The following is a 26,598-nucleotide window of genomic DNA, read 5'->3' on the forward strand; positions in this document are numbered from 1 at the left end:
AAATTATTTTCCTAGTAAGTAAAATTGATTAATTGCTTTTGGAAAATTAATTAGTCAAGATGAGAAATTTATAACGGTTTTCCTAATTAAGACAAATTAGGCAATTTTCTTAAAACGGTTTTTAGATATTAAAAACCTTAAGAAAAATAAAAGGAAAATTTAAAGAGTTTATTTTCTTTAAAAAATAATTAAGGAATTTATTTGTATTTTCTGGATATAATACCGGCTAAAATCTTACATATTTTAACCGACTAGTCGAAAGTGCGGGTTAATAGCGATACCTTGAAAGAATAAGATTTTTAGCGGGTTGTGGGGAAATACCATTGTGATACCCGAGCCTAGGTATCGAGACCTTAGGATAGGTCTCCCCGAGACTTAGGGTTTAGTCTCGAATATTTTGTATGACTTTCCTTAATAGGTTTAAAACCAAATAAGGATTGTAAATCCTTACAAATGACTTTTATTAAAATGACCAAACTGCCCAAAATAATAATAATAATGAATTATGAGTGCCATAATTAATCCGAGTATACTGTATGGATAACTACAGTATTGGCTAAGCGTAACTGGACTGAACGTTGGAGGGTGAAAACTTGCTGAGCGCTAAGGACTCCAAGTAAGTCAACTTATATTGTATGGCTGCAACATGAAATGATTATTGTTTTGTATGTTAGTATAGGGATACATGCATATATATAGGCTGTCATAGAAAGTTGCTTAGAGACGTTAGTCTAGTGAGTGCTGATTTAGAAAATATGAACGGTAGAAGTCCGTCATATCCTAGACGGTTGATCCCCGTCACACTGCTTGATTTTATTTATGTCCGGTTCATTACCGCGACGAGTGGCCATGAGATGAGGATAAGCTGGTTAAACCTAGGGGCGCCAAGATAAATGGGACCTAGGGGCCCTCATGCTTACTTAATCATTGGACGGTTAGAATCCGAGCAAGTGCTCTGATAAGTTATTCCCGGATAACAGCCGTGAATATTGGCCATTCCGTGAGAGTGCCTAGAGATACTAGGGGTTGCCAAGTTTGAGTGAGGTTGAACACCCTAGGGGCAGCTGCTCACCAGCACCACTGATTAACATAGAAGTCTCTGTAAAACCGTGTAAATTGGATTACACTCTTGAATAAGTAGCGATGCCCTAGGTAACACGATAGTTACCCTTGATGAGAATATTTATTGGCTAGATCTTAGTGTGGAGACTCGGTTCTCTTTTACAGATTAGCAATTATGTTGGAGGGCGCGTTACACCTGAATTGTTGGAAATTATCGAGCGTTGGTCTCGAATTATATTGTGATATAATGTATCTGCTTGCTCTGGGATTTTCTGAGTGCAGGGATATAATTGTTGATAAGATATAGTTGTGATATAATATATCTGCTTGCTCTGGGATTTTCTGAGTGCAGGGATATAATTGTTGATAAGAATTAGCTGTGATATAATATATCTGCTTGCTCTGGGATTTTCTGAGTGCATGATTTTTATCTAGATAGGAATTAATTTATCCTTGGTTATCAGGCATGACCATAAGTTTGCCAGGATGCTTTAGCATTCTTGAAATTGATTGTGTAGGGTCCGGATGGGTCCGGATCCCTATTTCTCTATCTGCTTTAATTGAAAGTTGATCTTACTAAGCGTTTTCGCTTACCTAGTTGTTTCATGTTGTAGGTAAGTGCAAGGGCAAGGCATAGCAGTGAGCGCTGGAGTCTTCCTTGCAAATGTACATGTGGACCGACCTTTTGGGAAGCCTTTTTATTTTTGGAAATGTTGTGTAATTTTCCTAAACTAGGCTCACTCTAATCTTTATAAAACATGTTTGTAATTAAATGTTAAGTATGGCCATACGACTTTTTAAAAAGTTTTTTTTTCTATGGGTTTTTGAGACATTTTGTTAAATGAAAACATTTATATTTCCGCATTATCGAGTCTTGAAAATCCGGGTCGTTACAAAGGCTAGGTGCCTTTTGCGGGTCTTTATCCCAGCAAGATGTGGGGTCACACATTGACCCTTAAGCACAAGGCATGGCATCTCACATGACAAGGCTTGTGGGCCTATGGCGAGGCATGTTCGCGAGACCTGGCGCGAGGCACTGCTGCACGGGTGAGGTGTTGTTTGTGGGACCTTCCGTTGGGCGCTATTGTGTGGCTGAGGTGGTGGGTCTGCGGGACCTGATACGAGGAGCTGCAGCACGACTGAGGTGGTAGGTCTGCGGGACCTGGTTCGAGGCGCTGTTACGAGGTCGAAGTGGTGGATCCGTGGGACCTGGCTTGGGGCGCTGCTGCACGAATGAGGTGGTGTCCGCGGGACCTGGCGAGGGACTGAGGTTGTGGGTCCACAGGACCTGGCGCGAGGTGCTACTATGCGGTTGAGGTGGTGGGTCCGTGGGACCTGGCACGAGGCCCTGCTGCATAGCTGAGATGGTGTCTGCGAGACCTGGTGCTAGGCGCTGCTGCGAGGCCGAGGTTGGGTCCTCGGGACCTAGAGTGAGGCTTTACCGCGTGGCCAAGGCGGTGGGTCTGCGGGACTTGGCGTGAGGTGCTGCTGCGCGGCAGAGGTAGTGGGTTTGTGGGACCACGCGCGAGGCACTGCTACATGACCGAGGTGGAGGGTTCGCGAGACCTGGCACGAGGCGCAACTGCGGGGCCAAGATGGTGGGTTCGTGGGACCTGGCGTGAGGCGCAAATACGCGGCCGAGGTGGTGGGTCCACGGGACCTGGCGCGAGGCCCATCTGTGCGACCAAGGTGGCGGCTTCGTGAGGCGCAATGGGTTATAGTCTTTAGCGAGGCAAAGGCCTCGTGAGCCGCATGGGAGCATGGCTTCTAAGAGCTTGGCGCGAGATACACAAGGGTGTCGTGAGCCTTCGAATCTTCAATAAGGCAGTGACCTGCGGGGCACTTGGGAGTGTTGGCTATAACGTGGTCTCGTGAGATCTATAGGCTCGAGCCTGATAGCATGGCTAAGTGACCCTTAGCCACATATTTCAACTAGGGATCAGAGATTTTTTCCTTGGTGGATTTTTGGCATCCACACTTGCTCCCTAGTCTATAGGGAGGCCTTTAGGAGTTCTTATAGACTCTTCTCTTTCTTTTTCTCTCTTTTTCTTTTGTATGTGCCACCTTGTTGACATTAATAGTGCTAGAGCTTTTCTCCATTTACAAGATACGAAAAAACATATTTCATGAGTGGCAATCCTTAGGACTTGTTTGAAGCTTAATTAATGCCAATCATTCTTTTATACAAATCCTAAGGGTGTCATTATTGTACAAATGTCAGGCCACCGGAAGAAGCTTGAGGTACTTCTACCAGAAGAACCAAAGAAGCATCGTTCAGATTGGGTTTTCTCTCAAGTGGTGCTTTTAAGCTGTTACCCTAGGTTTTTTACGCGTATCTAGCGCTTGTCAGATATCAGAGTGAAGAGAGCTTTAGCTATTCTTTCTAGTAGCCCCTTCGTCTTGTTGGCTTCTTCTTTTTTTTTACAGGTTGACTTGACCGGGAAGTGTACCAGTACTTGCCCGTCGATTGATACCCTTGATGTATAAGTGGTGTCATCAAGAGATCTACCTTTGGCCGAGGCGGAGAATGATAGGCTTATTGCCAAGATTTGGGGACTTGAGAAATAGTTTGTTGAGGCCATACACAAGATAGGAGCAGTTCTAGAGAAGACTTCATCTCCATCTACGAGTAAGAAAAGAGCAGAAGCTAAAGTTCTTATATGGAACATAATCTTGGCCCCGATTTCTCCTCATTCGCCGACCGCAAGGTTGCTGAGTGGAGTGCTCGTGACGGGAAACCATGAAGTTTTCTCCTGCCCCATCTTTTGGTCCCATGTGTGGGCAGCTTCTTTATTTTCACTTTGATTTGGTTGTAATTTTGCTTGACTTATTTTACTTGAGAGGTTTTTTCAGGATTCCGTGTTTTCTTCATGAGGAACTTTCAATGAGTCCTGCTATGTCTTATGCTTATCTAGTGATAGAGCATTATCATGTGTCTTTATGCACGTGGGTCTCTTACTAGCAACCCTTTATTTTGAAAGGGTTCCCTTTGGGACATCTCTAGTGTGTGTGATTCGTGTCTGTTGGTGAACCTGAACTACTCGTAAGGATATGTTGGCCATTCTGGCTCGCGCTATCCTTTTATATATTTTACGCGCGCGTTTTATTTTTTGCAAGAAGCATCCTTCTCGTCATTAGGCATAGTACTATTTTTGCAAGGGTTTTCTTTGAGACCCTTTTTGCAAGAGTCTTCTTTGAGACCCTTTTTGCAAGCGTCTTCTTTGAGACCCTTTTCATAAGCGTCTTTTTTGAGACCCTTTTTATAAGCATCTTCTTTGAGACTGTTTTTTGGTTTTTGAGGTGATCTCCCCTCGGGTCGGGACCCTTATAGGGGGATGTTCCTTGTGAAACCTTGCGAACACCTATATTCAAGGCCTTTTTTCCCTTAGTAAGGTGACTTAGTCGATCTAGACTTGGGGATCTCTTTGGGCTCCCCTTTCGTCTTCTACGACGTGGTCCCTTTGCAGGATGGGTTTGTTCATGAAGAGGTCACTTTTTATGGACCTTTTGGATTTTTTAGATTCTATAAGGGTAGCTAGTCCTTATAGATTCAAATGTTGTCTCATAAGGTTCACCACTCTCACATATATGTATTATAAGTACTTATATATACATGTCACAAGGCCAGACGCCTGTTTTGCACTTGGTCAAGTACCTATTGAAGCTCGTGACGGGAAAGCGCCTACTTTGCACATGGCTAGGTGCCTAGGCACCTATTTTGCGCATGGCTGGGTTCCTGTTGAGGCTTGCGATGCTAGGCACCTATTTTGCACATGGCTAGGTGCCTGTTGAGGCTGGCGATGCCAGGCACCTATTTTGCACATGGCTAGGTGCCTGTTGAGGCTCTTGAGGTCGGACACCTAATTTGCATAAGGTGGGATGCCTGCAGAGGCTCTCGAGGCTAGGCACCTATTTTTCACATGGCTGGGTGCCTGTTGAGGCTTGCGATGCTAGGCACCAATATCGCATAGGGCTAGTTGCCTGTTGAGGTCGGATCAAATACCTCCTAAGTGGTTTGTCAGATCTTTCTTGCCAAGTACTTTGTCTTTCATTCTCTTTGATATGCTTTGACAATGCTCGATCTCTGGAATCAGCTAGGCGACTTATTTAGATCTTTATGGGGGCCAATTGCGATGAATTGATGAATCCTACAAGCTTCTTCTTTAAAGCCTTTTTGTAGTCTTCCAATTTTCAACTTGATCAGCGACTCCTCTATTATGACATTCTCTTCTACACAGAATCTTCAGATGTATTGGTAGAAGGGTGATTGGAGGAAGTTTGCTTCCCTTAACATGCAAGTCCTTATGGCTCTCTTCCACATGTATATACTTCTGTGCTATTTCGAAGAAGTCGTCTAAGTTGGTAACCTCTCTCTTGAGCATGTTACCCCATAACTTGCTTCCTGGACGAACTCTGGCTATAATAGCCATCTTGAGCTCCTCTTTAGTTGAACTTCCCAACTTTTTTGTTTCCATATTGAACCTATGCATATAACTCTTTAGACTTTCATTCTCGCCTTGTTTTATGTTAGTGAGGCTGGTAATTGGCATAACATAGTCACAGATTGCACGGTGTTGCTGAAGAAATTCGCCAAAGAATTGCTGCCACAACTTGATGGTTCCTAGCCTTAACGTCTTGAAACAATTGCACGCAACTCCTTTAAGTGTAATGACAAAGAAATGACAATTTTCTCTGCTGTTGACCCCTGTTAACCTCATCAAGTTATTGAAGGACTCAAAGTGATACTTTGGATCCGTAGTGCCCTCGTACGGAGTCATGCGAGGGTCTTTGAAGCTGGTGGGGAGTTGCTCAACCTGGATCTCCCTTGTAAAGGGAGAATCATGGTCAAATTCTTCGTCTTCTCTGTGCCCCCCAGGCGCATTGATAATCTTGCCTTGAGGGCTTTGCATTTCGGCGTCTAGTTCCCACCTCTTTTTGCTTAAGGAGTCTTGTGGGTTCTCAGGCTGAACCCTTGCTTTGGTTGTGTCTCTTGAGGGAGCTGCGGTGGGTGTGGTTTTTACTCCAGACCCATTTAGGTCAAATTTCTCCCTCAATTCAGGTGAGGCTTTGTGGGGGTAATCTTGGGTCCGCACCTCCCGTAGGTGGGGTTTGCGCCAGATTTCGCCACTGGTGTATAATATTCCTTGCGTTCTGGGCGAGGGGTGTAACAAGTGGAGAGCTGCATTTTGTCACCGTCCTCGGGTATGGTGGTTTCTCCTTGTGCATGCTTTTTTCTCCTATACTGGGGTAAGGGTATGCTTGACCATCCTTGCAGCAGGTCATTCAACACCTCCTGCATGTTCTCAATTGCGACTTCTAACATTCTAGTTTTTATGTGCAACTCACGTAACCCATTCTCGTAAAAGCGAGTTATGGAGCTGGGACTCACAGAGTGCATCCACAAACTATTGTCAGGCCTGTGCAAAGAGGGGCGTGGATCCCACCGGCCGGAGTGTGGTGCAATCAGTGGTTGAGGAGGAGGGTGCATACTCAGGCCACCCACACGGGTCGTAGATGGTTCATGATGACCTCCCCTAGGTTGGATTGCGAGGAGTGTTGCCTCCTTCTCCTCTCCAGGGGTTGAATGTTCCGCCGACATGCCTCTATTCTCAGGTGGCGGAGGGTCTCCTCTGGAGGCTTGTAGTTGGCCTCCGTCAAGGTGGATCTCAGTATCGTGAGATTCTCGTAGGTGCTTTGAACGCCTTGGCATTTTTTTGTCAAAATTGATGGAAGAACAACGGCTTGATAGTCACCGTTCCCACAGACGGTGCCAAACTGTTGATGGTGAGAACTCATCAACGATGTTAGGTCAGAAAACACAAAGTATAAATGAGAATTTATAGTAGACTTGAGGAAGGATAAATGCAGATCAACATTGGAGTAAAAACCAGTATATTGTTTAATAACCTTTGTATATAATGAATTTTCCAACCCCCTTCAATGATGAAGTGAGGCCCTATTTATAGGTGAGCTCTAATAGCTCTTGGTACATTGTGGTCCTGTAGAGACAAGGAGCTGCACATTTAGGCAGTAGGTGGTAGTGGTGTTGGAGGAGTGGTGGTCAGCTCAAGTATATGTCAGGGGTATGCAAAAGTACTCCTACCTTGGTACAGTGTCATACCTCCACTACTTGTTGGGTATGGATGTCAGAGTCGCGCCTCTGTCCTCCTCAAGGTCGTTCATCCTATAATCATGGGCATGCCTTGTACCTGATGGTTGTTTTTCCTATCTCAAAGACACACCTTTCCACTAGGCTTTCTTATATTTGGTTAAGTGTTGTTGAACTTATGGGTTGTCATGTAAGATATGGCAAGGCAAGATGTGCTGTCTCGCATGGACCCTTGAGCACAAGGCATGGTCTCTCGCATGACAAGGCTTGTTGGCCTATGGTGAGGCATCTCCGTGAAACCTGGCGCGTGGCGCTATTGCACGACCAAGGTGTTGTCTACTGGACCTGGCGTGGGGCCCTATTGCGCGGTAGAGGTGGTGGGTCTGCGGGACCTAGCGCGAGGCGCTACTGCGCAGCTAAGGTGGTGGGTCCGCGGGACCTGGTGTGAGGTGTTGCTGCGTGGCCTAGGTGGTGGGTTCGCGGGACCTAGCATAGGGCACTGCTGCACGACTGAGGTTGTGTCTGCGGGACCTGGCGCGAGGCGCTGCTGCATGGTCAAGGTGTCGGTTCTGCAGGACCTGGCGCGAGGTTCTGTTGCGTGGCTGAGGTGGTGTGTTTGCAGAACCTGGCACGAGGCGCTGCTGCACGACCGAGTAGGTTGGTCCGCAGGACCTGGCGTGAGGCGCTGCTGCGCGGCCGATGCGGTGTTCGCGGGAGATGGCGCTTGGTGGTGCTGTGCAACCGAGGTGGGGTCCGCATGAGCTGGCGCGAAGCACTATTGCACGACCAAGGTTGTGGGTCCGTAGGACCTGGCGGGAGGTTTTGCTGCGCGGCTGAGGCGGTGGGTCCGTGGGACCTGGCGCAAGGTGTTGCTGCGCAGCTGAGGTGGTGGGTCCGCAGGACCTAGCGCGAGGCCCTACTGCGTGGCTGAGGTGGTGGGTCCGCGGAACCTGATGCGAGGCCCTGTTGCGTGGCTGAGGTGGTGGGTCCGCGGAACCTGGTGCGAGGTGCTACTGCACGGTCGAGGTGGTGGGTCCGCGGGACCTGGTGTGAGGTGCTACTGCGCAGCCGAGGTGGTGGCGTCGTGAGGCTAAAAAATTTGTGGCACCTAGGCATGAAGGGTTCTAGTCTTGAGCGAGGCGGAGGCATCGTGAGCCGCATGGGAGCATGACTCCTAAGAGCTTAGCACTCGGGTCTCCAACCATGCAATGGTCTAGCGAGGCACATTGACGGCCGACACATGGGCGTGAGGCAGGGGCCTTACAAGGCCCAGGGGTGTGAGACACACAAGGGTGTCGTGAGCCTTTGAATCTTCTGCAAGTCAGAGACCTTGGGGGCACTTGGGAGTGTTGAATAGAATGTGGTATCATGAGACCTATAGGCCTGAGCCCGATAGCATGACTAAGTGACCCTTAGCCATGTATTTCAACCGGGGATCAGAGATTTTTTCCTTCCTGGATATTTGGCATGCACAGGAGGCCTTGGAAAAGAATTACAAAGCGGAAGAGAAAGATACAAAGAAATTCCTTATTACTCAATATAGGGAATTTAAATTTTATGATCATAAACCCCTTCTTCCATAAAATAATGGGGTCCAAATTATTGTGAAATTGTCTACTCTTAAAATTGTATTGCCGAAACAATTTCTTGTGGGTGCCATAATAGCCAAGTTACCTCCTTCATGGAGAGGCAATAGGGAAATGTTGCTCCATAGAAATGAAGAGATTTCTTTGGAGGAAATTCTCAAACACTTGAGAATTGAGGAGGGATCTCGTTCTAGAGATTTGAATGATGAGAAGTTCAATGGAGAGACTTCTAAGGCCAGTGTTGTGGCAAATCCTCCTAACAAAGGAAAAGGAAATGGCAAGAACAAGGGCAAGGGCCAAAAACCCTTGGGGCCCAAGAAGAAAGAGGGCAATTCAAAAGTTCCAAGGGACCTTGCTTTGTGTGTGGCAAGAATTACCACCTTGCTAGAGATTATAGGTTCAAGAGGAGCCATCACAATGAAGCAAAGGTCAACTCGACTCAAGAAGAGCTAGTGGCTACACTAAGTGAGGTCAATGCCATTCATGGAAAGGTGAGTGGGTGGAGGTATGATACTTGTGCCACCATTGATGTAACCTATGATAGATCTCTATTCAAGTCCTTTGAATCTTCAAAGGAAGGGCATGAAATCCAAATGGGTAGTGAGAAAAGGTCAAAGGTTAAAGGAAAAAGGGAACTATTGACTTGTTTTTCACATCCGGCAAAAAGGTTCTACTCACCAATGTTTTGTAGTAACAGAAATGAGTAGAAACCTTGTGAGTGGCAATTTACTTGGCAAACCAAGAATCAAGGTTATGATAGATTTCGGCAAGCTTATTTTATCCAAAGACAATGTTTTTGTGGGAAAGGGATATGCTTGTGATGGCATGGTTAAACTTTGTACTTCTATTGACAATGTGAACAATAAAGTTTCTTCTTCTTGTTATATGCTTGACTCAAATTCTATTACTTTGTGGCATGTTAGACTTGCACATATATGATTTAGCACAATTAAATGGGCTATCAAATGTGGATTAATTGATTGTGATAATGTTGAACATGAAAAGTGTGAATTATGTGTTAAATCTAAAATTGTAAAGAAACATTTTCCTAGTGTTGAAAGAAACTCTAAGTTGTTAGATTTGATACATAGTGATCTATGTGAACTTAATGGAATGTTGACTAGAGGAGGAAATAGATATTTTATTACTTTCCTTGATGATTGCTCTAGCTTCACATATGTATATTTTCTTAAAAATAAAGACAAACCATTTGATGTGTTTAAAGTGTATAAAGCGGAAGTTGAAAATCAACTTGAAATGAAAACTAAAATACTTTGAAGTGATAGGGGTGGTGAACATTTTTCAAATGAATTTAATTTGATTTGTGAGGAACATGGAATAATTCATGAATGTACCTCCCCTTATACTCCACAACAAAATGGTATAGAGGAAAGAAAGAATAGAACATGTTTTGAGATGATTAATGCTATGCTATTACATTCTAAATTGAATTTTAGTTATTGGGGTGAAGCCTTGCTAACCGCCTGTCATATTAACCGCCTGTCATATTTTGAATTGTATTCCCATGAAGAAAAATAATATATCTCCATATGAGTTATGAAAAGGAAAGAAACCAAACATTGGTTATCTTAAAGTGTGGGGGTGTCTTGCTTATTGCAAGAGCACCGATCCAAAAAGGTTGGGGTGTCATGCTTATTGCAAGAGCACCGATCCAAAAAGAACCAAGTTGGGTCCAAGAGCTATAAGATGTGCATTTGTGGGCTATGCCCAAAATATCGAAGCTTATAGATTATTAGACTTGGAGTCTAATGTAATACTTTAATCTAAAGAGGTTGAGTTCTTTGAGAACATGTCATGCGATAACAACAAGTTAGAACCAACTCAAACTAGAGAGCCTCAAGAGGAGACTCCTAGAATAGTTGGTGAGCAACCTCAATTGCCTAGAAGGAGCCCAAGGCTCAAAGATTTGGGATCAAATGAGAAGTGTTCTCCAATAGATACACTATACCTTGTTGAAGGTGATAATGAGGAAGTTACTTGGAAACATCCAATAGTAGTTCAAATAGAAGATGATCCCAAAATTTCAAGGAAGCAATGTCCTCTAGGGACTTCGCATTTTGAAAGGAGGCAATTAATGATGAAATGGATTCAATTATGACAAACCACACTTGGGAATTGGTTGACCTTCCAAAGGGGTCCAAACCAATTGGGTGCAAATGGGTATTTAGAAAGAAATACCATACCGATGGCACCATACAAACTTTCAATACTAGGCTAGTAGCCAAAGGTTTCAAACAAAGAGAGGGAATAGATTACTTTGACACATATGCACCGGTAGCAAGAACTACTTCTATAAGATTGTTGTTTTCCTTATCATCTATATGCAACCTTTATGTTCACCAAATGGATGTCAAAATGAAATTCCTAAATGGGGATATCGAAGAGGAGGTCTATATGGAACAACCAGAAGGTTTTGTTCTGCAAGGAAATGAAACTAAAGTGTGGAGATTTGTCAAATCATTATATGGTTTGAAACAAGCACCAAAACAATTGCATGAGAAGTTTGATAAAGTCATTGTTCTAATGGATTTAGACACAACAATGCGGACAAGTTCTTATACTCTAAGACGTGTGGTGCCTATGTCATACTTGTGTGTCTATATGTAGATGATATGTTGATTTTGAGTAATGACATAAAAGGAAGAATGGAAACGAAGAGATTTCTATCTTCTAACTTTAAAATGAAAGACCTTGGAGAGGTAGATACACTTCTAAGTATCAAAGTTACAAGTAATAGTTGGGGTTTATGTTAAGTCAAACGAACTATATTGAGAAAGTACTCGACAAATTCATTCATCTCAAAATCAAAGAGGCACATACAGCATTTGATTCAAATATGAAGTTTGAAAAGAATGAAGGAAGAGCGGTGGCTCAATTGGAATATGCAAGTGCAATAGGTATCCTAATGTACGACACTCATTGCACAAGAGTGGATATTGCATATGTGGTTAGTAAACTTAGTAGGTTTACTAGCAATCCATGTATCAAGCATTGGAAAGCTATTGACGGAATACTTGGTTATCTTAAGGGTACCAAAGAGTATAGTCTTCACTATACAAACTTTCCAAAGATACTTGAAGGACATTTCGATGCCGATTGGATATAAGGAATTCTAGATAATCTCTCCACCATTGGTTGGGTGTTTACTCTTGCAGGAGGTACAATCTCATGGGGCTCCAAGAAGCAAACGTGTCACACTCAACCATGGAAGCAGAGTTTATAGCTTTAGCGGAAACTAGCAAAGAGGCTGAGTGGCTTAGGAATCTCATGATGAATATTCCATTAACCATGAATATTGTATCAACAATTTCAATATATTGTGATAGCCAGTCCGCAATTGCTAGTGCATATAATAATGTGTATAATGGAAAGTCTAGACACATTAGTTGAAGACATGAATAAGTGAGACAATTGATTCAAGGTGGACTCATATCGATCTCATATGTTAAAACAAGTGAGAACTTAGCAGATCCATTTACAAAACCTCTTGAGAAAAGGTTAGTAATTTCTACTTCAAAAGGGATGGGATTGAAACTCCTAGAAGAATAGATTCACCAATGATGGAAACCCAACTCTCAACTTGTACAAATCAAGGGAAAGAGTTCAACGGGTAAGAACAAGTCATTGATAAGTGAATAGTTTTGAACACTAAAATTTATGATGAATTCCATCCGAGATGGTTAGTGTTGGTTGTTATCGAGTTAGGGTTAAACCTAGGACTTTTAATGAAGTTCAGTTGAGTGTAACAAGCATCTATAAAGGTAGCAAAGAAGTTGTAAGAACGTCACCTATGTGAACTTAGAGGTGGTGTCGCCTCTCATGGGAGTTGGAGTTTCTCCCCGAAAAGTCCATGAAGAGATGAGCACATGGCCATGATAGTGCTAACCTAGAAAGTGGGAAAACAAAAAATGTGGAGGAGGTGTGTGATGTTTCACCAGTGTTATCATATGGAATACTTGGTTCAAGCTTTATGCTAGTAATGATTTCGATAATGCTTTGTGGTATTTTAACTAAGATAAAGTTCAAATCGAAAGGCACTTTATTTTATGAACGAAAACTATTTTAGCTAGAGAATGTGGCTTGTATTTAACCAAGTGGGGGATCGTTATGATTGGTTAAATACAAATAATAAAGTTTTAAAATACAAGCAAGGTATAAACACTTAGTAGAATTCACATAGTAAAGATGTGATTTTGAGTTTCGAATTGTAGGCACTTATAAAATGCAAATTTGGGTCCAAAGTGATACATAAAAGTATTTAAGGGTTCCCAAAAAGTTTGGTGGCATTTGGAGCATTTTTTGGACCTTCGGAAGTGTCCAAAGTCAGAGGGGGTGGCGATATGTCGCCACCCAAGAGGCAATATGTCGCCTGTTGGCTAGGTTTTCCAGAAACCCTAGCAGTCGACGCATCGCCTGCTGTATTACGTGGATTTACGTAAATGCTCTAAATTACGTGTTTTACAAGTCTAATCATATTGGTTGGAATTAATGATGGTGCCTACTGTATATATGGGTCAAAAACAGTGATTTGGGAGACTTGATCACTCTCTACCCCCCTCTCTCTCTCTAGCTCCAAGAATCTCTAGATTTCTCCAAGAACTCTCCAAGAAAGTGCTTGACTTAGAGACTTGAAGGCTTGTTCAATCTCAATCCTCATTTTCTCAAAGAGAAGGCCTCAAACATCAATGATGGCTGAGAAATAGAGTATTAGGACAACGTTTCTCAACATGTATAAGCCTTGGTTTTGTAGTTTTGATTTTCTTGAAGGATTTTTTCAAAGAAAGTGGTGGTCTTGCCTAGGGTTTTGAAGCTTCATCAAATATTGAAGAACTCCATTGATCTACTTGGTTTTGCAAGTTCTTTCTCATTCTTTTTTAAGTCTCTGTCAATCCAAATCTTGTGTAGATTCTATTTTTTTGTGGTGGTGTTATCTCACTCTCCCCCAACATTCTAATACTCTATAATCTGAGATAGCATATCATGAAACAAATTAATTTTAATTAAAATATTAAGTTTATACACAGGATCCCAAAAAGTAGTTACATACTAATAAAAGACAAATGGAATAAAAATAGCCATCTAAAGTGGCATATCAGGGTTCAACCCTAGTTCCTCCCAGGCTATCCCAGCCGTGGTGGTCGAGTAGGTTGCATATGTACACACCGCCCCCGAAGCTCTCCAACCCATGGTTGGTCCAGGTTTCCCCTTTCCCTTACCTGCACCACATAGTACCCATGAGCCAAGGCTCAGGAAGAAAACTTAAATCACCAAGTACAGATGAGCAACTAAATATATAAACAATAAACTTAAATCAATAAATTTAATCAGCAACAGTATATAAGCAATAAGCTTAGCAGTAATAATTTTCTCAATCAAACACATAATCTAGTCTCAACAATCAATACAGTTAGTTAAGTGTAATCAAAACTTCTGTTTATTTGTATAAAGTTCAGGCTCGGCGCCCTTAGGTTGAGTCTTCTAGTCTTATTGCCAACTTCGACACGCTTAGGTCGGGCTATGTTCTACATGGTTGCTATCGGCCCCTGGCACCCCTTGGTCGGCCTTCAAAATAGATAAAACCGCATATATATTGCACAACACACAATCAGATGCAACATATACAAGCATGCCTATCTAGATATTCACAAGTACAGATATAACCACAATCTCACATATAATATTATTCATTAACACGGTTGCAAGCCCCGGTCACAATTCAGGTGCAGTTTTCTTACCTTGAGTCCCGAGCAACTAGCGTATGGAAATCCCGAGCACAATCCCTAGCAGTATTACTTAGTCACAAGCAATAATAGTAATTATCGATCACTTAGACTATTGAAAAGTTTCAAGGTGTAATTCTAACCTCCGAGATCACAAATTCTACTAAACCAGGTAGTAGAATCAATCCGAGCATTTAGGTTTGAGTTCCCGAGCTTAAAAACTATAGTTGTCCAATGTTCATTATTTGAGTTGCGACGCCTCCAACTAGCGCCACAACCCTCTACAAGTCAGAGGGCCCGAGCCCTCATTTCCCTAGATAAGCGTTGCGGCACAAACTATCCAGCGCCGCGGCGCTAAGGCAGTTTAGTGAATCCCTTAGGCCTTTGAGTTAAGTGGGCCGCATCGCTACCCCATGAACCTAGTTTTTTAACATTTCTCTCAGAGCCAAAACCCAATAAATTCATCACAGTTTCAACCCAAACAAAAACTATACTCCACAAGCATTTCAAAACATCATAAACAACATATAAACCCCCTAAATCAAGCCAAAACATTACAAAAGCCTAAAATCCAAACCTTGAGTTCAAAACTTAAGAACACGAAAACAAACTTGAAATTCAATAAGAACAGAGGAATTTGCTTACCATCACTACAAAATTACCACCCTAGGCTTTCCCTTGATTAAGTCCCAAGCTCTATATCCCTTCCAAGCTCACCAAATCAAAGCTTTTACTTCCAAATTTCAAAGGATTCCAACACACACCAAGGGAGGAAGAAGGGAACGAGAGAGAGAGAGGAGAAGCTAATTATTTTGTGTGTCATCTAGTTACTTCTGATAGCTTCTAAGTGACTAAGTCTATCCCTTGGCAGAAAAAGACTAAAATTCCCTTGTTCAAACCCTTATACATTAATTCCCTCAAGGGCAAAACAACCTTTAGCCACATTTCCCGCTAATCCTTATATCGCACTATAAACTCCTAATTAATCTTGACATACCCAGATAATCACTAAATAACTTATCGTTACCCAATAAAACCCGAATAGGCACTAAGTTACCTAAAAACCCTTAGGCTCACACCGAGCTAGGTATTCGACCCTATTGTGACTTTTCTGCTAACTTGCCCACTAGGATCGCCTCGGGCCGCACATATAAAATATATCCACATAATGATGTGATCTCAATCATTGAACACATATAATCACATTTATACCCTCAACGGGTTAAAATTACAAATATGCCCTTATTAACAGGAATGGACCCACATGCATATTTAATACACATAAACATGCACATATATTCATATTACCATATAAATCATGTATGCCACATAGTCACACATTTATGTGATTAATTACACATATATAAAGCCAAATATGCTCTCCTGACACACTAATCGAGGCACTCGACCTTAATAACACATTTCAGACGTTACAAATATCCCCTCCTTATCGAAATTTTATTCTCGAATTTTATTCAAACGTCTCGGGATACTAATCCTGCAAATCTGACTATAACTTCAGAGTCTAGTCATTTACCTTGCTATCGCTCATGGACACATAGACGCCACGGTTGGTAGATGCCATGGCAGGTCACGAGCACACGTCTTTCCTGGACACGTACTCTGGATATAATCAGATCGCGATGAACCTTGCGGACCAAGAGCATACCAGTTTCATGATCGAGCATAACGTATATTGTTACAAAGTTATGCCATTTAGATTCAAAAATGTCGAGGCTACATACCAATGCTTGGTCAACAAAATGTTTGCTGACCAGATCAGGAGAAACATGGAGGTGTATGTTGATGACATGCTTGTTAAGTCAAAGACTTCAAATAATCATGTATCCGACTTGGAAGAATGTTTTGGAATCTTAAGGAGATATGACATGAAGCTGAATCCCTAGAAACACACTTTCGGGGTGGTCTTTGGAAAATTTATGGAGTTCTAGTCAACACAAGGGGAATAGAGGCGAATCCTGAAAAAATCAGATCATTGTTAGACATGCCTTCACCTACGTCGCGTAAGGAAGTTCAAAGCCTAACTGGAAGGGTGGAGGCTTTAAATTGCTTCATTTCAAAGTCCACTGACAAGTGTCTACCATTCTACAACTTGCTTAGAGAAAAAAAGAAATTTGAGTGGACCGAATAATGTGAACAGGTATTCCACGATCTGAAAATTCATTTGGCCGAGCCCCTGGTATTATCCAAACTGACATCTAGAGAGTCTCTTTTTCTTTATCTAGTCGTGACAAAGAATGTAGTCAGTGTCGTGTTAGTTCAAGAAGAAGACCGTGTTCAGAAACCAGAGTATTATGTAAGAAAGAGGCTTCTCGGAGCTGAATCACGGTACTCACTGATAGAGAAGCTGGCATTCTGTCTAATTTTGGCTTCCAGAAAGCTCCGGCCATATTTCTAGTCCCATTCTATCAACGTCTTAACCAACCAACCTTTAAGGCAGGTATTGCAAAAACCTAAAACATCGGGACGCCTCTAAAAATGGGCCATCAAACTTAGCTAGTTCGAGATATTATACATGCCACGAACTTTAATCAAGAGTCAAGCCCTTGCTGATTTTATGGCTGAATTCACCGGTTTTCAGGACAAGCTCATGAGGGAGTCGGTGCAAGAACTATGGAAAATCTTCGTTGTTGGATCATCAAACGAGAACGGATCAGGAGCTAGAATAATCTTATTCTCTCCTGAAGGACATCGGTTCCATACAGCTCTTACATTTGGATTTACGGCATCCAACAACGAAGCAGAATATGAGGCCTCACTGGCAGGGCTGAGGGTGGCAAGAGAGCTGAAGGCGAAAGCCATCCAACGATGTAGTGATTCCCAACTCATGGTAAATTAGATATTGGGAGAGTATCAAGCTTGAGGCATCAAGATGGCGGCCTACTTGGCTAAGGTAAAAGAGGAAATGAATTTGACTTTAGCTCTGTTGAACAGATACCCCACGAGCAGAACTCTAACGCTGACGCTATGGCACGACTTGCAACCACCAAAGAGGCAGAAACATTGAATGTAGTACCAGTGGAGTTCTTGGAAAGCCCAAGTGTAACGGGAGAAATGATGGAGGTCGAAATGATTGACATAAGACCGACCTGGATGACCCCTATAATGGAATATCTCGTGATTGGAAAGTAACCTGATGACAGAAAAGATGCGAAAACTACTTTATTAAGCTCCACGGTATGTAATAGTTGATGGAATCCTATATCGGCGAGGTCATTCGTTGCCCTTCCTAAAATTTGTTCTGCCCGAGGAAGCAAAAACCATTTTGCAAGAAATACACGAAGGTTTTTGCGGAGATCACGCTGGGGGGAAAAACTTAGCACTGAAGGTACTGAGTCAGGGTTATTTCTGGCCCACTTTAACGAAAGATTCGATCTCATATGTTTAGCAATGTGACAAATGCCACTATTTTTCCATAGTTGCCTGAGCTGCTCCAGTTGAGCTAACAATGATTTCATCCTCGTGGCCATTTGCAGCGTGAGGAATTGACCTGATAGGTTCCCTACCTTTGGGGAAAGGAGGAGTTCGATATGCGGTAGTGGCAATCGATTACTTCACGAAGTGGGTAGAAGCCGAACCTCCGGCAACCATCACCTCAAAGAGAGTCGTGGATTTCGTGGTAAAGAATATCATCTGTCAATTTGGACTTCCTAAAAATATTGTATTAGAAAATGAGACGTAGTTCGATAGTGATATCTTCACAGACATTTGTGAAAGATACAGAATAACAAAGAGTTTCTCGTCGGTAGCATACCCACAAGCCACTGGGTAGGCCGAGGTTGTAAATAAGACTCTCAAGGAGAGCTTGAAGAATAGGTTGGACGAAGCCAAAGGATTATGGCTACTCACAGGCAGAGGACATTTGATCGAGAACAGAATAACAAGCTACTTAGCGCATCTCTCGATCTGATCGAAGAAAAACAAGAGGAATCACAATTACAGCCCGCCCATTATCAAGAAAAGAACACTCGTTATTTCAATTCAAAAGTCAAGGGATGCAAAATCGGATTAGGCGATCTGGTGCTTCGAAGGGTATTTTTGGCAAATAAAGACCCCAAAGAAGTTGTGGTTGGCACGAACGAGGAAGGAGAGGTCTTACATGAAGGAAATTTTAAGCTAGCCCGACTAAATGGAGAAATACTCCCACGGACCTGGAATGCTCTTCATTTAAAAAAGTATTATCAATAGTATTATTATCAATGTAAGGCTTATTTATAAAATCCATTTCAAATAAATGACATATATTATTGAATAACCATTTCTTACTTTTATTATTACAATCTCGTGCTCTCACATTGTAAAAGCAACCAGGAAAGTTTATACGTTCTGGTTACTTGGGGGGCACATAACCGAGGTAAGTTTTTGAGAAAATTAAGCTTACTCGGATAAGATTAAAAACTTAGAAGCTTGGAGAAATGGATATTCAACGACTGTTTAAAGCTCGAGTTTTCAATAAACCTAGCACGAGCTAAGTTTGAAAAATCATCTAAAACCCTGGATATAACCAGGTCCGAAGCTTAGAAGCTTGGAAAAATTGATTATTCAATGGCTTATTAAAAGCTTGAGTATTCAATAAACTTAGTGCGAACTAAGCCTAAAAAAAGTTTATTGAAAACCTCGGATATAACCAGATTCGAGGCCTGAATCTTAATAGGTATGACGCAAATAAGCGAGCAAAATCTTGGATACAACCAAGATTGATAAAATCTATCTCGATCTAAAAGTTGATCCCTAAGATTTTGAATGTACAAGAGTCTAAGGATTCATAAACATGATAAAATAGTAAAGGAAAGACAAATAGATCAAAAGTTAGACGTATATTCAAATAAAATAATATATATTGTCACATCGAGGAGAAGAAACCTCGAGCTGAGCCCGAAGGCAATTGTTTTAATCCCAAGGGATTGTTACAGAAACTTAAAAAAAATAGTTACAGCAAAATCTTAAATAAGTCATTGGGCTCCATCAGTACGCTACACCAAAGTCAATTCCTTACCATCTCCCTCCGCAGCTTCAGAAGCCTCACCAATCTCCAAGGGTTCCTGCGAAAACCGTATCTTGAATTTAGCAAGATATGGATCCCATAGATTAGGCTTCTTGAAGGAGAAGTTCCCACCCTGGTTAAAAGCCCATCAATGGTAAAGGATCTCCTCCATTGTCGACAAGGACATTGAAGCTCCCTCCTTGGCCTTAACTTCGGCCTCGATCAGCTTCGCTTTGAGTTCATTGTTCTCGGCTTGAAGCTAATCAGTGCGGTGATTCATCTCCGTGAATTGAGCCTGAGAAGTGGACAATGCGGCCTTCGTAGACTGCTCGCCCTCTTGAGAAAAAATGAGAGCAACTTTGGCAGCATGCTCACTCTCTTGAGCAACAATCAGGGCGACATTGGCGACATGTTCATTCTCTTGGGCAGCAGTTAAGGTAGCTCATATTTCTTTGTTCCTAGCTTTAGCACGAGCTATGCTTTGGTATTGAGCCAAGATAGATTGTAGAATAACAAAGTAAGTAAAAAAAACACATAATAAAGAAAAAGAAGGTTAGAAGTGGGAAAATGGCTCATGGTGAGGTTCATCCCCATAGCAGATTTGAAGACATCTTTCAGGCCGCGCTCTTCTATGGCCCTCAAATCCCTAGCACTAGCTTTGTACGCATGGCCCACCATGTGACTCGTCATCTCGTACATGATACCCCGAAAAGCCTCAGGGATCTTGTGCCCTCAATGCTGAAATCATCGGTACACGCGGTCCACTAACTGACCCCACAAACACAAAGGGTACCTCCCTTTCTGGTTCAAAGGTCACCATTCTGCGCTTGCAGTCAATCGTTGCCCCATACTTGGATAGCCAATCCATTCCAAAAATCATGTCAAAATCATCCATCTCTAACTCAATCAGATCAACAGACAGTTCCCTACCATATACCTCTACAGGCAATGCTCTAATCCACTTCCTAGAGACTACCAATTCTCTTGTTGGCAACAAAGTCTGAAATCCCCTAGCATACACACCACTAGATCTACAAAGCTGATCTATCACTCTAGCAGATACGAATGAATGGGTAGCCCCAGAATCAAATAATGCAGTATACAAAGAACCAGCACTAGAGATCAGACCTGTCACCACTGAGGGGCTTGCCTCCGCCTCAGTCTGTGTCAATGTGAATACCTTGGCAGGAGCAAGACTGTCACTCTGCTTCTGCTCCTCCTTCTTAACTTGAGGGCAATCCCTCTTCAGATGACTAGCACTCCCACAAACAAAGCAGGCCCGGATCCTGCACTCACCCTGGTGTCGATGCCTGCACCGCAGACTCATAGGAAAACTCCTCCAGTTATCACTGCCACCCTGACGGCCAGTGGAAGCACCCTGCGCCCTCCTATCTGAACTGGGAGGAACAAAGGAATCTGGGGCCTTCCTCTTCTGCTCACTAGAACCACCACCACGACTGAACCCAATAGAAGGAGGCACTGTCCTCCTTGCATCGCGCCTAACAGCGCTATCCTTCCAAATCTGATCCTCAGCCCTCTCAACAGTAAGAGCCCTATCCACAGCTTGGCCATAAGTATTAGTCTCTAGATCCAAGGTAATGTTCACATCGTGGGCAATCATAACATTCAATCCCCGCACAAACCTATCCCTCCTTGCCACATCAGTCGGCACTAGATCTGGCGCAAACTTCGCCAATCTATCGAACTTTATTGCATACTCTGTCACTGTCGATCGATTCTGGGTCAGGTTGATAAAATCATCAACTTTCGCAGGTTATAACTGATACATCTCATAACTGATACACTGTAGTACTTCTCATTCAACAAGTTCCTGAATTCTACCCAAGTCATAACTGATACATCTCTTCTCTGAACCACCACGTCCCACCAAATGCGGGCATCCTCTCTGAACATGTAGCTAGCACATGCTACCCTCTCATTCCCCTGAACTCTCATAAAATCCAGAATTGAAGCAATCATATTCATCCACTGCTCTACCCGCAGTGGGTCTGATCCACCCTCGAAGGTGGGAGGATGCTGCTTCCTGAACCTCTCATACAAAGGTTCCCACTTATTCTCCATAGCAGACTGCACTGGCGCTGGTGCTGCTACCTGCTGCACTGGCAGCCCAGTAACCTGAGGCGGGGCCTGCTACCTCAACTGTCGCAACTCTTCCTCCGTTCGCTGCAATGTCGGCAAATATCTCTTGCCAATTCTGTGGGGCAGGTGGAGGGTCCTGACCCTGGTTGTCATCCTCGGCCCTACTGCCGCGGAGTCTAGCTGATTGTCGAGGCATCTCAACAAATATGCCTGCAACCAACGACGCCGCTCATCAGGCATGATAACATCATCCAAAAACCACATCCCAAACACATCAGTCATCCACCATAATATCTCATATAACATACAACACACAACGGGCCATGCCCTAACATCATGCATATGTTAACTCATTCATCATGCTCTATACAAGATAAGCAGGCAAACAGGGCATTCAAACACATTTTCAGACATATTAGCCAATCTTACCAACCAACCCTGAGTTGAGCCCGACACTGACTACGTGTGTACATGTTCAGTCAATCTCCAGAACCAATAACCTTGGCTCGCTCTGATATTAAGTTGTAATGCCCTACTTCCTTAGAGCCGTTACTAAGTGAGTTTAAAAATGTGCTTTTAACTCGCTAATCGAGGTTTTAGGTCAAACAGTGTAGTTAACCCATATATAGAGGAAAAACTTTAGAAATAATAATTTCCATAGAAAATCATAAAAGTTTTACACTTGGGATCCCAAAATAAAATTTAGAAACATTTACAATACATAAACTGAACCAAGTCGACTAAATGACAAAATCTAGGTTTATTTACAAACATCTCCCAAAATCCACTGGCTGTGGCAGCCAGGCTGGCCCAACATGTACACGCCGCCTCACGCCTGCTGTACTCATGGTTGGTTGGCCTTCTCCTTACCCTTACCTGCACCACAGAGCATCTGTGAGCTGAAGCTCAGCAAGAAAACCCACAAACAGATAACATATGCAACATATATAACAACATATAAACAGGCTACCAAAGGGCTAAACACATACGGCCTAGCCGTCCCAGGCGTTTACCAAGCCCTGGGTTTGCGGACCACGCCGTGAGGATATCCCAGGTATCCTTTTAGGGACTCGCCCTGGCAACTCGCACTCCACGTGCTCAACGCTGCTCTTGGCCCCTTGCCATTCTCGGCCTTGCACTCAATGTGCACAACGCCGTTCCCGGCCTTTCACCGTCCCGGCCTACACCATTCCCGGCTCTCGCCGATCAATCACATGATAACATACATAACATAACAAGCAAGTACAGAATTCTAGCATATTCAGTTAAAGGGCTACGCCCCACAGTTCTAACATATCGGGCTCAGTACTGCATACTAATTCTATTCAAACACATTGGGCTCGGCCCTGCACACAAGCTCTATGGGAACAAGGGTTTTCTTACCTTAGTCCCGAGCTCTCCGAGCACCAATGTCCCGAGCATAGTCCACTAACTTGAGCTTCTTCGAAACCCTAGTCACAACACATTAACTATATCTATCCATCAAGTTCTAATCCAATAAATAACTTTAAACCCTAACCTCTGGGACCTTGAATTCTATCAACCCGGGTGATAAAATCCATCCCGAGCCTTAACCATTGAATTCCCAAGCCTAAACACCCTTAAAAATGCAAACTAGCACTAAGACCTGCGGCCCCACCCTCAAGAGCCACGACTAGCCTCAAAACAGAGGCTAGCACACCTCTACAACAAACACGGGCCGCGGTGCGCATGAACTCCTCGGCCGCGCGCGCACACGGGCCGCGGCGCGCCCCTCCTAGGGCCGCAACCCTCACCTCCAAACCCAGAATTTTCCATCTTCTTCCCTGCATTTTCCTCAAGCAAACTCACTCAAAGCTTATCTAACAAACCCAAATAATCAACACAATCATTTCAGCTCAATAACAGCACCAAAACCCCATTGAATCCTACTCCAAAGCTCAACTAAAACACTTAAGACAGATCAAACTTAACGAACATGCAAACTCTTACAAACCAGTAGAAAATCTAAGCATCATCTTATAATTAAAGCTTACCCCTTGCTGAATTCATTCCCTGAAGTTGATCCTTAATCCCCAAGCTCCAAGCTCCCAAGATTTCTCAGCTGAAATCCTTCTAGTTTCTAGCCAATTCTTCCAAGTTCTCCTTAAGCCTCCAAATAAAAAAAAACCTCCACTTGCTTAAAGATAGAGAATGAGTCAGTTCCTTAAGTGTTCTGAATAGTTCTAAGATTTGTCTTATTCAACTTATGTCTATGTGGTCACCTCAAGGCTCGGGGTACCAAAACGTCCCTGAGGGAAAAATGGTAAATTTCCCCAGTATTCCCTCCTAGACATTCTATCCTCAAATATATCTCCAAATACTTATTTCCACAACTCGATAACCCCATAACATACCTAGTACCCAAATTACCCCTCGACTCGCCCCGAGTCCGAATCTCAACCCCCGTTGTGACTTTCCGACTAACCGCTCCCCAGGACTGTCTCGGATCGTGCTGCACAGACATATCACATATATATCACATTTATCACATTTATGCCCCTAGTATCCAGACGAGGCCCACATGCACATTTAACTCAACTAAACATGCATCATTATCATATACTCACATAAATCCACATATAAGCATATTAAATCATTTATTGCCCTCTAGTCACACTAATCAAGGCCCCAAGCCCAATTAGCAAATTCGGGTCATTACACATAGCTCCATTCCCCCTCAAGTGCAGGTTGGGTGATGCGACCATCAGCTCCCATCTCGATATTGTGACTCGGCATGATCTTGTTCACCTTCCCGTGAGTTGTTATCCTCGAGACTATATGCTCAGCTTCGAAAAACATGTTGGGATCAAAGACAACCTCTCTCTCCACCACAGGACCAAAGTGTGGAATGGGAGAATCAGTGGCGACCTACTTGCCTTTGCCTTTGTTTTGGGTAGATGAGCTCGCGAAATTCTTCTTGGGAGGTGCCATGATTCAGATTGCCTGACGACAAAGCGGCCTAATTAGTAGGCTGCCTAAGATGATCTATAGCTATGATCGTGGAGGTGCAGGAAACAAAAAAGCCTAATTGGACTACTTTCGAAATTTGAAAACTCATATGAGATAAATTTTTCCCTAGCTTCAATGCTTGGTCCCACGCGGTATCCTAGATCACGCACCTAGATTTCTTAAAAAAACCCAAATACTTTGGGATCCGTGTATCAGAGCCGTCAGACCCATTACTTTCCTTTTGAAAGCGGTTTATTACTAAACCGCGTAAGGAATCGTAGCCCTAAGCTACCTAGAATTAAACCTAAAACCCTTTCAGTTTCTACACCCCAAATAGGTATTCAAACCGATTTTCCATTAGGGTTTTCCTAGATTAACGCAGAGAATTTCCTAGATTTATGACTATCTTATTTTTAAACAAATTTGGTTTCATTCATGTGACCTAGATCGAAGCCCATTTCTTATTTTGCACTCAGAAATAACCTAACGATACTGAACAACGAGCATTTTTTTAAGTAAAAAACTCCCTGTAAATTGAAGAATATAAAAAAAAATTCAGACCAGGTGATGAAATACTTACAGAAGATAAGTTCGATTCAGAGAAGATGTCGATATATCCACAGGAAGCTCCTTGAAAGTTTCTGAAGATCTGAGAAGCAATGAAAGTTTTTGGGAATTTTTGGAGAAGAAGAAGGAAAACTTGAGTGTTTGAAAAGGAAATTTTTGAATACAAATGTGGTGAGGTCTCAGGACCGATCACCCTATTTATACATAAACTATGGAAATTAATCCGGACCATCCGATTGGGTTATCTCGAGATCCAAGGGTCAAGATTAAATAAACCATATGACGGCAAAAAGTTGACAGGAAAGTTGTTTCAGTCTTCGAAACCTAAACAGATGCCAATTGCAAGAAGCCATGTATCCAATACTTGAGTAGTGGGCAGGCACGATTTTATATGATAGAAGTCTAAAAGCCCCTATTGTATATGTCAGAAAGTGACAACATCAAACACGAGTAGGAGCTTGGGGGGAAAATGTTGTACCCTAAATTTAGCATGATTTCAATTACTCAGCTCGGGTATAGTTGGTAGTTAAAAGTATAGAAGAATCACCAAGTAGAGTATCTGGTTATTAACCATGTGAGCAACTCGAGACTCATAAGGGTCAGACCCAGTTTTAGGCGTTCTGAACTTACTACGAGCACGGATTTAGATAGTTGCTAAGCATGAGCTCAGGTGAGATATTCAGCTCATGAGGACCTAGATATAACGCATACTGAAGAATCCCAGGAGATTCAAGACTTCTTTGTGCGCTCATTAATGAACAAGTTGTATCATATATCTATTATATATTATCCGAGATAGCAAGAGCATATTTATTTTGTTATCAAATCATATACCAATGTAAATGGGAATAATCTGTATTAATTACATGCCATATATAATTACGCGGTTTGCTTACACAGTTACCCAAACCTGTCAATGGAATTCCCCTGTAAATACTAGGAATGTTGGAAAGGGAAGGGGACGATTCTTTGTATGGCTGAAACTCTACAGAAATAGAGAGAAACAACAATAATATTGACTTGTGGACTAGGTTGATTTTAACCACTGAACCACGTAAAAATTCTGTACTTTTGAGTGAATGCTTGTTATTGCATTGCAATTTATAATCGAGCACTATTCTACCCATTTTATTTCTTAATACACTGTTTCCAAAAAACCACGTCAACAAAGATTATATCTCATTTATAAAAAATTCCACTAACTTTTCCTTGCACGGTAAATCCCACTGAAATTCTAATGTCTCCTCACAAAATCAGGGGTGGAACTCAACACTTCTTCTTTGACATTGGCACCAGTAACACTTTATGAACTCTTATGTCTTTTCAATAAAACAGACTCTCCTGCCTTAACAATCTTTAATAACTTCATTGGTCCTCCGGATCGATTTTGAACCAGAATACTTCCTATCCTTTTTTTCATTTCCCGGAATGCGCACTTCTCATTCCTTATATGAAAAT

Source organism: Humulus lupulus, chromosome 8 (genome assembly GCF_963169125.1).
Source record: "Humulus lupulus chromosome 8, drHumLupu1.1, whole genome shotgun sequence".
NCBI lineage: Eukaryota > Viridiplantae > Streptophyta > Magnoliopsida > Rosales > Cannabaceae > Humulus > Humulus lupulus.